The 12219-nt window shown below is 39.5% G+C and overlaps 1 pseudogene; it reads left to right on the top strand.

Annotated features, from left to right (window-relative positions):
• Positions 1-3958: 3958 nt before the first annotated feature.
• The window catches only part of LOC123518351, a 13359-nt pseudogene continuing 5098 nt past the window's right edge, over positions 3959-12219 (top strand).

Here is a 12219-nt window from a genome sequence, read left to right on the forward strand (position 1 = left end):
TAAACCTCTATAGAGACTGCAGATTTTATATGCTTTGGATATATATATATATATATATATATATATATATATATATATATATATATATATATATATATATATATATATATATATATATATATATATATATATATATATATATATATATATATATATATATATATATATATATATATATATATATATATATATATATATATATATATATATATATCTTCTGTCTATCTATCTTCATGTAAAAGGGGCATCAGCCAAGGACAACAATTAGAATAATCGAAAATCTAAGGATAAGTGCCTTAAAACCTCTCGATTGAAAGAATTTAAGTCATAGGAAGGTGAAAATACAGAGAGAGCCAGGGAGTTTCAGAGTTTACCTGAGAAAGTGATAAATGACTCGGAATACAGGTTAACTTTACGGTAGAGAGGTGGACATAAGAGGAATGAGAGAAAGAAGAAAGTCTTGTGCAGTGAAGCCGTGGGAAGAGGGGAAGTATGCAGTTAACAAGATCAGAAGAGCAGTTGGCATGAAAATATTGGTTGAAGACAGCAAGAGATGCAAAATTGCGGCGATGAGAAAGAGGCTGAAGACAGTCGGTCAGAGGAGAGGAAATGATAAGACAAAAAGTTTTCGATTCCAGCCCTTATGAAAATGCGGTATGAGTGGAACTTCTCCACAAAACATGTGAAGCATACCCTATACATGGACGGATAAGGCCTCTCTATATATATGTGCACCGTTAACAGCTGTGGCGGGGAAGTGGTGGCTGGGCAGCTGAGTAAAACATACCGAAATCTCTGCACGCTTAACTTCATAAAATCTCTCTGTATGCAATATTGTTTAACATTTAGATATAGGAAAAATTTAATGTTAATTCCACATTTGTTCACATCTGTCTCTTGCACATGTCCAAATTTCTAAGTATTCATGTCCACGACCAATTCTGTCCTTAACCTACTGTAAATTATTCCTATTTTCTGGATGTTCTAAATTAAATAAACAAGAAAATAATAATACGACATTTATCTGAAGTTATGATAGCCTCTTTCTCTCACCATCATTTTCTTTTCAATCTTACCAAACTAACATTCTAAATTTATTGTGCTTTTCCTTAATTTCTGCAACGAATACGTTCTCATCACAGTGTTTTCTCTTTTCCCTCTACGAATCAAGTTTACGTGCCTCTCATTTGTCTCTTGATCTCTGCTACAATGCCTTCTTCGAACAATCACTAGTCTTTCTCTTTTCTCACCACTTATACCTTGAGTTAGTAATAAATGGATCTTGAAATGCTTTCCTTTCCCTCTCGCAACTTTTCTTTCATTGAAGTATTGTTTAATTCTTTTTGTTACTCTGTGTGTGTGTGTGTGTGTGTGTGTGTGTGTGTGTGTGTGTGTGTGTGTGTGTGTGTGTGTCTCTCTCTCTCTCTCTCTCTCTCTCTCTCTCTCTCTCTCTCTCTCTCTCTCTCTCTCTCTCTCTCTCTCTCTCTCTCTCTCTCTCTCTCTCTCTCTCTCTCTCTCTCGTGTTGTCGTTGTCTTCTTGTCGTCTTCTAAGCTAAGAAAAAAAAAAAGATGACTGGATTTTCCAGTTATGATATAGTTAAGAAGTTTGGGACGAGACAGAGAGAAGACAGTCGAGGAAGCAAGGAAGGCTGGGGAGTGAACTCGTTGCTTCCTTCTGTTATTTGGCAAGCAGCGGTGGTGATGGTGCAATCCAATGACAGACACACGCAATGGCAGGTATATGCGAGTATACGACAGTTCCCTCCCGCTATTACCTATTACCATATATACGAGAGTGATGAAAGACAGCTTACTTTCTCCTAAGGCGGTCAGCGGTGAGCAGTGAAGGTGGTGGCAATACATGCACTGAGCGATGGGAACACGAATTAACTTGCTAATCAGGGTTCTCTCTCTCTCTCTCTCTCTCTCTCTCTCTCTCTGCGGTAATTTTTTTGGTTAAACATTTTTCTAACAGGTAAAGAGGTTGTGATTTTTAACTTCTTTATATGTAACTGTATTTATTGACCGATCTTACCCCTCCCACCTCTCTCCCTCTCCCTCTCTCTCTCTCTCTCTCTCTCTCTCTCTCTCTCTCTCTCTCTGCAAGGTCTTGTTCCTCCTATCCTCCTTGTTCCTCTTAATGCTGCCCACTGCCTAAATGTCACAAAGGCTTTACACCGCTACGTGCAATATTATCTCAGCCATCAGCGTGGTGACGTAACTGACGGAACTCACTGACATCTAAGGTTGTAATGGGAAAAATATGAGGGTATTTCACAAGATCAGCATGGGATTGATACGCTGAAACTTTTCGTTATTATTATTGTTTTCCTAGCGCAGGAGGGATAAAAAGTGTAATCAGCGTAGTTTTTAGCTTTATCTGTTGAGGAGCTTGGTGTTTCAGTCGTTAAGGAATGATAATCTGCATCCTTCCTCTGTAGCATTTTCAAGTAACGGGTGTGTACAGTACCTATGTGTATATTGCTTTACCATAAATAGTTTCTTAGTACTAATTTTCTTTCTTTCTCTCATGTGTCCATTATTGTTGTTACCTACACGACTCTCATTGTTACTCGTGTTGCTGTTGTTGCTGGTTTTACGACGATGTTGCTGCTGTTGTTGCTTTTGCTGCGGCTGCTGCTGCTACTACTACTACTACTACTACTACTACTACTACTACTACTACTACTACTACTACTACTACTTCTGTTTCTACTACAACTGTAGTTTTTATTTTTATTGCTGGTGCTGTTTCTACATTTTACTGGAACCACTTCCTGTTTGTATATCTTCTATTGTTATTTTCTTTATTCATGCATAGAGAGTTTAGAAAGTGCACAGTTTCTTATCAAAATAATCGAGAAGTCGGCCTCTCTCTCTCTCTCTCTCTCTCTCTCTCTCTCTCTCTCTCTCTCTCGTGGCCTCGCAATATATCCCACGTCAGGAAAATCATACTGTGCAAGAAGTGGCGAGACAAAGAAAAAACAGATACATATATGTTAATAATTTCCTCTCTAGCGGAGGTGAGGAGGCTTGAATAAAACACCACCTTTCTACAAACAGGAAATAAAGGAGTGGGCGCTGCGTCCTTCGTGCCCTGCTTGGCTGAGGCGTGCCAGAGTATGTGCGAGAAAGTAATAATAATTAAACTACCCGTCTGTGTACCTGTCTGTTTAGTTATCTATCAGTCTATTAATAAATCAATTAATCTATCTATTCACCAATCTATTTCTTGTGCATTTGTTTGTTAGTCTGCGTGTTTACCATTCTACTAACCTACTTGAACTATCTGCATATACCTATTCATCTTTCGATATATCTTTCTCTTAGTTTGTTCATCTTCTACGCATTAGTAGTGTGAGCATTAATAGTAATGGTGGTGACAGAGATAGCGGTGGGGGTGGTCTGTCCTTCACGCACCGGGACGCCCAAAAAATCGTGTGGTGCTTCTTGTGTGGTTCACAGTAATAGTGCCTATTTGCAACCCGTGTAGGTGGCGAAGGGGGGATGAAGCTCACTGGTGGAGGAATGAAACCTGTAAAGGACAAAGGTTACTGAGATTCAAAGTTGCAAATAAATTATGAGTCATAAGTGGTAACAATCTTGTCCACTCTCGTTCTATCAGGGCTCGGCATCCATCCGGATTCCACACCACACGCAGTCTCCGGCTGGTGAAGAATGGACGCCGAAGGAAGCATCATTAGCAGGGGTTCAGAGGTGTTTCAACACAACTAGTCAGACGTATAAAATCGGATGCTAAATTCAGAAGATACTTGAGAGATATGAATCAAGTAGTCTACTCAAGCAATCTGCACGAGAACAAAAACAACTGAGTGAATAATAAGTGTTATGTTGCTTCATCCATCTATAGGAGCAATATGATATACGCAGTACGTAGGTACATTTGTCATTGTGTCTGGATATGAATGAAGAAGAGTGCACTGTGGTGAGGTGGATACCACGTGTCTCTAGGATGAACGACACCTGTTGTAGTGGCAACACCAGCGGCAGGGAAAGCATTGTGGATGAATACGTTTCTACTTACTGTCGGGACGAAAATGAGAGGGAAGACGAGAACTGTGTCCATTGAAGCCGATGATGGGGAGGTGCACAACTTCCAAGGACCAGCCCACCCTTCTACCTTTCCCCCGTAGCTGGAGGGGCCCACTCGGCCGTGGGTCTGGAAGGCGAAGGCCAGTTTTGGGTGAGCAGTTGCTGGCGGCGGACGGCAGTACGGCTGCTCCCTCGTGCGTGGCATTGTGGATGTGTACGCTCGCTCCCTCCTCGCCCGTCCCCACCCCGGGGATGGGCGGCACTCCTGCCCACACCAAGCACTACTCCACAAGGCAGAGGGCCGCCGAGACCCAGATTATACATATTGTAGAGAATAAACCGAAGTGTAATGAAAGTTGTAACAAATCAAACAGCAAGGACTCTCAGCAAGAGAGTGAAAACACAGTGATGCAAACATCCACTACCACCAACATGCCAACGAAGAGGTTCTCCTTTCTCATGCGCAGCACCAGTATGAAGACAGAGACGCCTGTCGCCTCAGAGCGACAGCCCGTCACTCCCAGTGATCAGGCCATTCTGGATAAGCTGGCCACCCTTAGCTTACAGACTACTGAAGCAGTGATCAAGCCACGGGTGAAGTGTTCGCTATTTACCCCGCCGTGTGGCCGGTGCGGGGAACCCGTATACCCGCAGGAGCGCGTGGAGCCCACCCTCAGGCTAGTCTATCATAACGCCTGTTTCAAGTGTTACCATTGCGGACTCCGACTAACGCTCAAAACTTTCTGTAGAAGTCCATTGGACTCTAAGGATACCCGGATGTATTGCAGGAGCCACGTTCCTGTGTTGGATCCTGGGAGAGTGAGCGTTGCATCTGATTCTACCCACGCCTACCACACGTTACCAAGAGTGAGTAGCATGACAGTTAACGTGAGTGTTTCTATCAAATTACAATAGTCGGATGTAGGTGACCCATGTAAATGAGGGCGTTTTGTGTCGTCCCATGAATATATTACACTGTATCTCCGTGTCCCAAGATCCCACTGAATAATATCTCACAATCTATATCATATCAGCATTACCTCCTATGCTGCCTCTTCAAGGCAAATGTACTCATAAATATTGCATCATAGGACAAAGCCTTTTTTTCTAGCACCTTTGTTTACATTTCTAAGTTGAAGAAAAAAGGGTCGACATTGTATTGAATGATCATCATATGCTTAAAACTTCTGCTGTGAAGCGAGCAAAATAAAAGTGATACATTGTCACACTTGAGAGGCCACGAGTCAATGGGAACAGAAGCTGACCGTTCCGGTGTACAAATGACGAAGCAACTTCCCAGTGTCGTCTTCCGACCTACTTTTTAATTCCCTCTTAACATTTTCCTTGCAACGACAGAAAGACTATCCTTTTTCCACAAAGGTCAGTTTCAGGTAGCACTTGATAAGGCAACTTTGGTGGGGTATCACTTACACCACTGATGAATTGGAGCCAGGGAACCCAAGTCGTGGCATGCGATTCGGATGTTTGGCATGGAAACGAGCGCTGCCAAGGCCAGGGTGTCTTATAAAAGCCAAGAGGCATCCCCTTCCTACTTGGCTTTGCTAATATAGTGTGTTTAATACCACACTGATAAGAGTAAATATACAGTCAAACTTACAATGAATTTCGTAAACGTGTCACTAACAATTGATGCTATCCTTCCTGATGTTAAGGTAATTAGATGATAACACTATACAAGGTATGCGTCTGAGAGAAAAGTTTTTTCCAAGGTTCCTCTATCCAGGTGGGAGGCGACGTGTGGGGATCTTGAGGTGGTGCAGGGAAGGATGTGTTGCATCAATCCGGAACAAGAGAAAGTACTAAGGAAGGGAAAGGGGAGCACCTAAACGTAGCGCAGCACGGCACGTCGAGCAAACCTGGCGGGGATGAGGTGCACCCACCCCTCAACCCCAAGCGTATCGTTCCACTCTGCTACAGGAAATGGGCAAAAACCAAAGTACGCGTGGTACATGAAACATAAGTAACAAAATTGATAACACAATATATATATATATATATATATATATATATATATATATATATATATATATATATATATATATATATATATATATATATATATATATATATATATATATATATATATATATATATATATATATATATATATATATATATATATATATATATATATATATATATATATATATATATATATATATATATATATATATATATATATATATATATATATATATATATATATATATATATATATATATATATATATATATATATATATATATATATATATATACACGAGTGTATATATATATATATATATATATATATATATATATATATATATATATATATATATATATATATCGTAATAAAAAAGTTAATAACTTTGATATTAATAAATGAAAGTTGTAATTTTCTGATATGGATGTCATTTCCCTTTCTGTGTCTCCTTGAATGTTACTGTCAGTGGATGTTTTAGTAAATGTTGTGAATTAGTTAACGTTGTCCTTGTGAATGTTGGTGTGAGGAGACGTCCCTCAGTGAATGTTGCTCCTTGTTGCTCAGAGTGAATGTGAATAAGGAGCGATCGCGACGTGCCGGGAGTCGCGTCTCTTCGCCTGTAAATCTAAAATTCTAAGAGCGCATCATCTGTCTGTCTGACTGCTCGGGTTCCTCTCTGCACCATCATTCCTACTCCCATGTTCCTTGCTTCACTCTCCTCCATTCTCAGTTCGTACCTACACCCTTATTTTTTATTTATTTTTTATTTATACCATGTGGGCTTTTCACGGGAATTTCTGGGCTAAAGGGGATACTTTTGGGGTTCCTCCTATCTCAAAGCCCACCCGCTAGGAAACCGTTGCCCCGAGTGAGGAAGCCCAACCTACACTCGGACCGTGGACAGGATTCAAACCCGTGTGCTTGGAGACCCTTCGGACCCCAAAGCACGCATGGTTCCACTTTCCATTGTTTTTCCTCAGTATTTGATTTCGCATCTATACCATTATTCTTTCTACCTTTCGCATTTAGTGTTGTACCTACGCCATTACTCCTATTCATTTGTTCCTGCCTTTTATTTATTTTTTTCATTCGTATTCATTTTCGTATACCTATCACTCTTCCATTTTCTCTTTTCTTTCCTTTGTATCTCATTTGGAATCTTCATCATCGCTTCCATTCACTCCTTTCTGTTTTTTGCTTCCTTCTTTCTTTGTATATCATTTCTTATCAACACCATTATTCCTATTCCATTTTCCCTGTCTTTTCATTTCTTACCTTCGTATCTCATTTCGTAACCGATTGTAAACGTAAATCAGAAACGATGTTATATTATATGATCATAGTTTCCTTAGGCACTCTTTCCCTTCAGTCATTACGTATAGAAGAATCAGGCAAAATTAAAGCTTCGTTGGTTTCATATAGAGACACAAGTTTACTTTCAGTGGATTTGTTGTTTCTTGGTCCATATAATTAAAATTCATATATGGATAGAAATCATTACCATGCCTCTCATTTGTATTTATTTGTGTTTTTTTTTCTCTATTGATAGTGTATAATCTCTGTTCAACTATCACTAGAAAAATTAAAACGTATGGAATATTCCGAGTTTCTTCACCAGAACATGTTAAACGGAGCTCAGGTAAGATGCCGAGGCTTTATAGAATACGATCCCTGTGTTAGGAGAGAGTCAGGAACATTACTTTTGATATCATAGCTCACTGAAAAATGTAACCTTGACTTAAAGCAACGCATTTCTTTAAACCCTGAGTAGATTAATGTACTTACTGATATTCTCTCTCTCTCTCTCTCTCTCTCTCTCTCTCTCTCTCTCTCTCTCTCTCTCTCTCACGATTAGCCGACTTTTTATAACCTATAATTGTTTTCCTTTTTATAGTAGGTCTGGCAAATTAAGCGTCTCTCTCTCTCTCTCTCTCTCTCTCTCTCTCTCTCTCTCTCTCTCTCTCTCTCTATTGTCTGAGTCCTATTTACTTATCAGGAAATGAAAAAGATAGCTTTCTTATTCCCTTTACTTTTATAAAATCTTCTACTTTCTTTCGTCTTCATATTTTGCCTCCCCAACTCCTCCTGCGGCGCCTCAATCTGCCACAGCTTGATAACCGACAGATGGTAAACAACTGGTAGGTTGAAGGAGAGAGAGAGAGAGAGAGAGAGAGAGGGTCCTCTCGCCGCTACTTGTTCTCGTGGCGTCAGTCTCCACATTACCATCTATACTAGCACGTCACACACACACACACACACTATAACTATGGTTGTGATCTCTGTTTCATGTATGTTGAGTGCTAATAACGACTGTCATTGAAACTGACTTTGTTCCTGATTAAAGGTGAATTAGAGGTCACTTAATGAGAGAGAGAGAGAGAGAGAGAGAGAGAGATGGCGTAAGGATGAAGCCACCCCAGCACTCCACCGAAGTGTGTTCTGTGCCACCCGTGGCGCAGGAAGCCTTGATGGTTAACTATCCAGCCAGTCCTGAGACACGGATGTGGAGTCCATCTTCGCACTCCCTGACTTTTGAATAAAAAATGCCACTAAAAAGAGAGAGAAAAGAGAGGAGCTTGGAGTCAGCTCCTCTATTCCAACAACAAGAAAATTAAAAACAGCAAGCAAGGAAATAACATTTTCTGGCAAGGATACTACTGAATCTGTTCTTAATGCCTCTGGCCAGTAATCAGAAGCAACAATCACAATATGGCACAAGCAAAGTCCCTTAAAAGCCACTGGCAACATTGCGCGTGAATAGCAAACTTGGCATCTGTACAGTCCCGTCCTTGAGCAGGTGAGGTGAACGTCAGAAGGAATTCTGATGTCATCAGGCCCTCACGAGGGACCGGACGACGATTAACCCCGCTCCTCTCCCAGCATTCTCGATCCAAGACGCCCTTTGAAGGACAGAACTTGAGGATAAAAAGACATTTGTGCAACGCTCAACTATTGTTTTTGTTGTTTATCATCATTATTACTATTGTTGTTGTTGTTGTTCTTGCTGCTGCTGCTAACTATTACTTTAATATATTACTACTACTACTACTACTACTAATGATAATAATAATAATAATGTTAAGAATAATAATAGTAGAAATAATAATAATAATTGCAATTATTGTTATTTTGATAATAAAAAAACATCACAATAATGACAATACTACTAATAATAATGGTGATAATAATAATTATGATAACAACAACAACAACAACACTTATAATGATAATAATAATGACAATAATAATGATAATAATAATAATAATAATAATAATAATAATAATAATAGTACTATATAATAATATAATTATCATAGCAACAACAAAAGCAGTAACAACAATAATATTAATGATAATAATACTTCCTCCCTTACTACTTTACTACTAGGGCAGTTGATCACAATTTCAGCCAAGACACGAGCTGAGAACATCCATGATAATGTATGTGCAATATTATATTGAACTGCACTCACTGTGAAACTCAGCTGGAGTGAAAACTCTTGGATATTGCCCCATTATCGTGAAATATGTTATTTTTTTAGTCCGAACATTGCATAACTCCACCAATGTATTTCCCCAGTGTGAAAAGGAACTTTCGGGTGAGGCCTGTGGTTACAACAGCTCTCAAATGGACAAGAATCAGAGCAAGGTTAGCAAGGCGGTACACTATACTTGCCTCAATAATAAATTACATTCTGCCGGGTGCCGCACACGCCCCGCTCTGCAGCCCAGCCTATCGTTGTCCACAATTGAACAAATACTGGTATAAAAAATAGACATATTGAAGGAAAAAAAGAATAATAAAAAATTCTGGTTGATAAAAAAAAGAACAAAGTGGATTATTAAAGTGATGAAGCAGATCTTTATTTATATAAAGTTCTTCCTCAGCGGGAATGGACAAGAAGTGATGATCTGCTTCATCCTGTGTTTCTTACCACCACAATACACTTGCCTGATTTATTCACTAGAAATAAGAAAACAGAAAGATCAGAAAATGCGAAGGAACATGTCAGGAAGTTCCTCTCCTGGCACTCCCGAGTCCCGATTAACAATAAAATATCGCTGGTGACTACTGAACTCAGTAAGCTGATAACACAAATACAAGCACACAGGGAGGCTCTTCACCTGAACTGCATCCTTTGTTCTGGTCTTGTTCTTGTCTTCGATAAACGGGATTTTATGACAATTTCATTATGACAAGAGAACTTGTGATTAACTCGCAAATGTTTGACGGCGAGAAAATTTGTAAAATTGCGTCCTGAAAATATTTGGTAAAACTCTCCCATAACTTTTTTTACTGTTCAGTTTCTTGCGTTTTTTTTTTTTTTTTTAACATTCTTCAGACATGGCTTCCATCCTACAAGCCACACCTGTCCAGGCTCACCTCAACCTGCCTCCAGGAAGTTCTGAGGCGCATCAGCAACGGAAATAGGTTTAAAGGTTAATCATTAGATAAACATATTTTGTGTTCTCAGAGATTCAAGGTCTTACATAATTTTTTTCCCTCGTCTCTGTTGTTATTGCTGCAATTTCCAACGGTTCGTAGTCCGGGTGACCTTAATTGCATCCCTGATGTGTTGCTGGCCACGAGGCACGACAACAGTGGGGATAAGTGAGTGAGTGTTTCGACATCAATTTAAATGTCAGGAAGGAATCAGTACTCATTAGCTGTGTTTCGATGTCTTTTGGTCGAAGCAATCACAAATCTGTATTAACACTTTGCACCTTATCAAACACTAATTGCTTGTGTTTTAGTGTATTTTGGTAGAAGTGATGATGGATCTGTATCACATTCTGCACCGTATCAGGCGCTGTAACTGCTATGTCCAGAATCATCAATCTCCATTTTTTTTACTCCGTTTATTTTCTTCTCTGCAATATCTGTTTTTTTGTAACAGTGATCTTATCTTTACTTTTTTTATTCCAGTTGGCAGTATTTTCTCTGCGTCATAGTAACTTTCCTGATTTCTGGTCGAGTTACCTTTTGCTATATTCTGCACTAAAACCTTATTTTAGTATCATTATAGATTCTGTAATATGTATTAATTTCTTGTTTAAGTACATAATTGACTCGTTGAATAAAGAAAGGTTCTATTTTAAAATATCAATGATATCATTGATATTTTTAAAACAGAACCTTTCTTTATTCAACGTTTAAAAAGTATAGAATTTGAGTTCGATATCATACAGCTTATTAAACCTTCGTGAAAAACTAGTTATCAGAGCCAACCCATTAATCTTTCTTGTTGTATGCTGGTAATGATCGGAAACATTGCTCACCGACACCTATGTAAACTTTACTGAAAGTTGAAAAGAAAGAAATGTAAATGCCTAGGGCCCTAGACCAAAGAAATTCTGAGATTGTGGCCGGGTGTCACTACTTCTTAAAGGACGGGAAGTGTAGTGACACGTACCTTGGATGATTGTTCACTTCCATCTCTGCAAGGCAACAAACGAGAATGAAACCCGCATAATAGCACGGATCCATCCTGAGGTTGTCCCACTGACACACTCCCTCGGGGCTGGCTGGTGAGTCTCGCGCAGTTCACGCTCGTAGTTTAGTCTGGGAGCGCGCTACGTCACCACGGTTTGTATCAACCAGATACAGACAAGAAAAAAATGAATGAATAAATGAAAATAGATAGCCAATACTCTTTCTCCATGCAGAATTTATTGTCTCCAAACAACATACACACACACACACACACATGCACACGAGGACATATATAACCACTGTGTACAATTGTAGGGAACTGCCACTTCACGTCTAACTGCATGAATGGTTTTAAAGAGTGTGGTAGTCAATGATGTGTGAGGTTCCAGGGGGACCTTCCAAGGCCACCGGAACGCCAGCAAGGAGCAGCACAAGAAGGCCACAGGCTTGTCTCCGTTGCCATTCCCTCTGTTGTATATAGTGTTCCCGAGTTCCTCATTAGTGTGAAAAAGCACTCATCCAAAAGAAGATGATCATGGAAATCAATAATGTAAGTATACGCTACAATTCCGCGTTCCTTGGCACCTACATGTTCACTGAGGTGGTACAGTACAATCGTGTGTGCCTCACTGTATCATCCGTTACTCCTTCACACTTAGCTCCGGTAGTATAACTCTTGCTCACTCACATTACCGTTATCGTGTACGAGACGCCCTCAACCTCGCCAGACATAACAGGTGTTTGAT

This window comes from Portunus trituberculatus, chromosome 43, assembly GCF_017591435.1.
Source record: "Portunus trituberculatus isolate SZX2019 chromosome 43, ASM1759143v1, whole genome shotgun sequence".
Classification (NCBI taxonomy): domain Eukaryota; kingdom Metazoa; phylum Arthropoda; class Malacostraca; order Decapoda; family Portunidae; genus Portunus; species Portunus trituberculatus.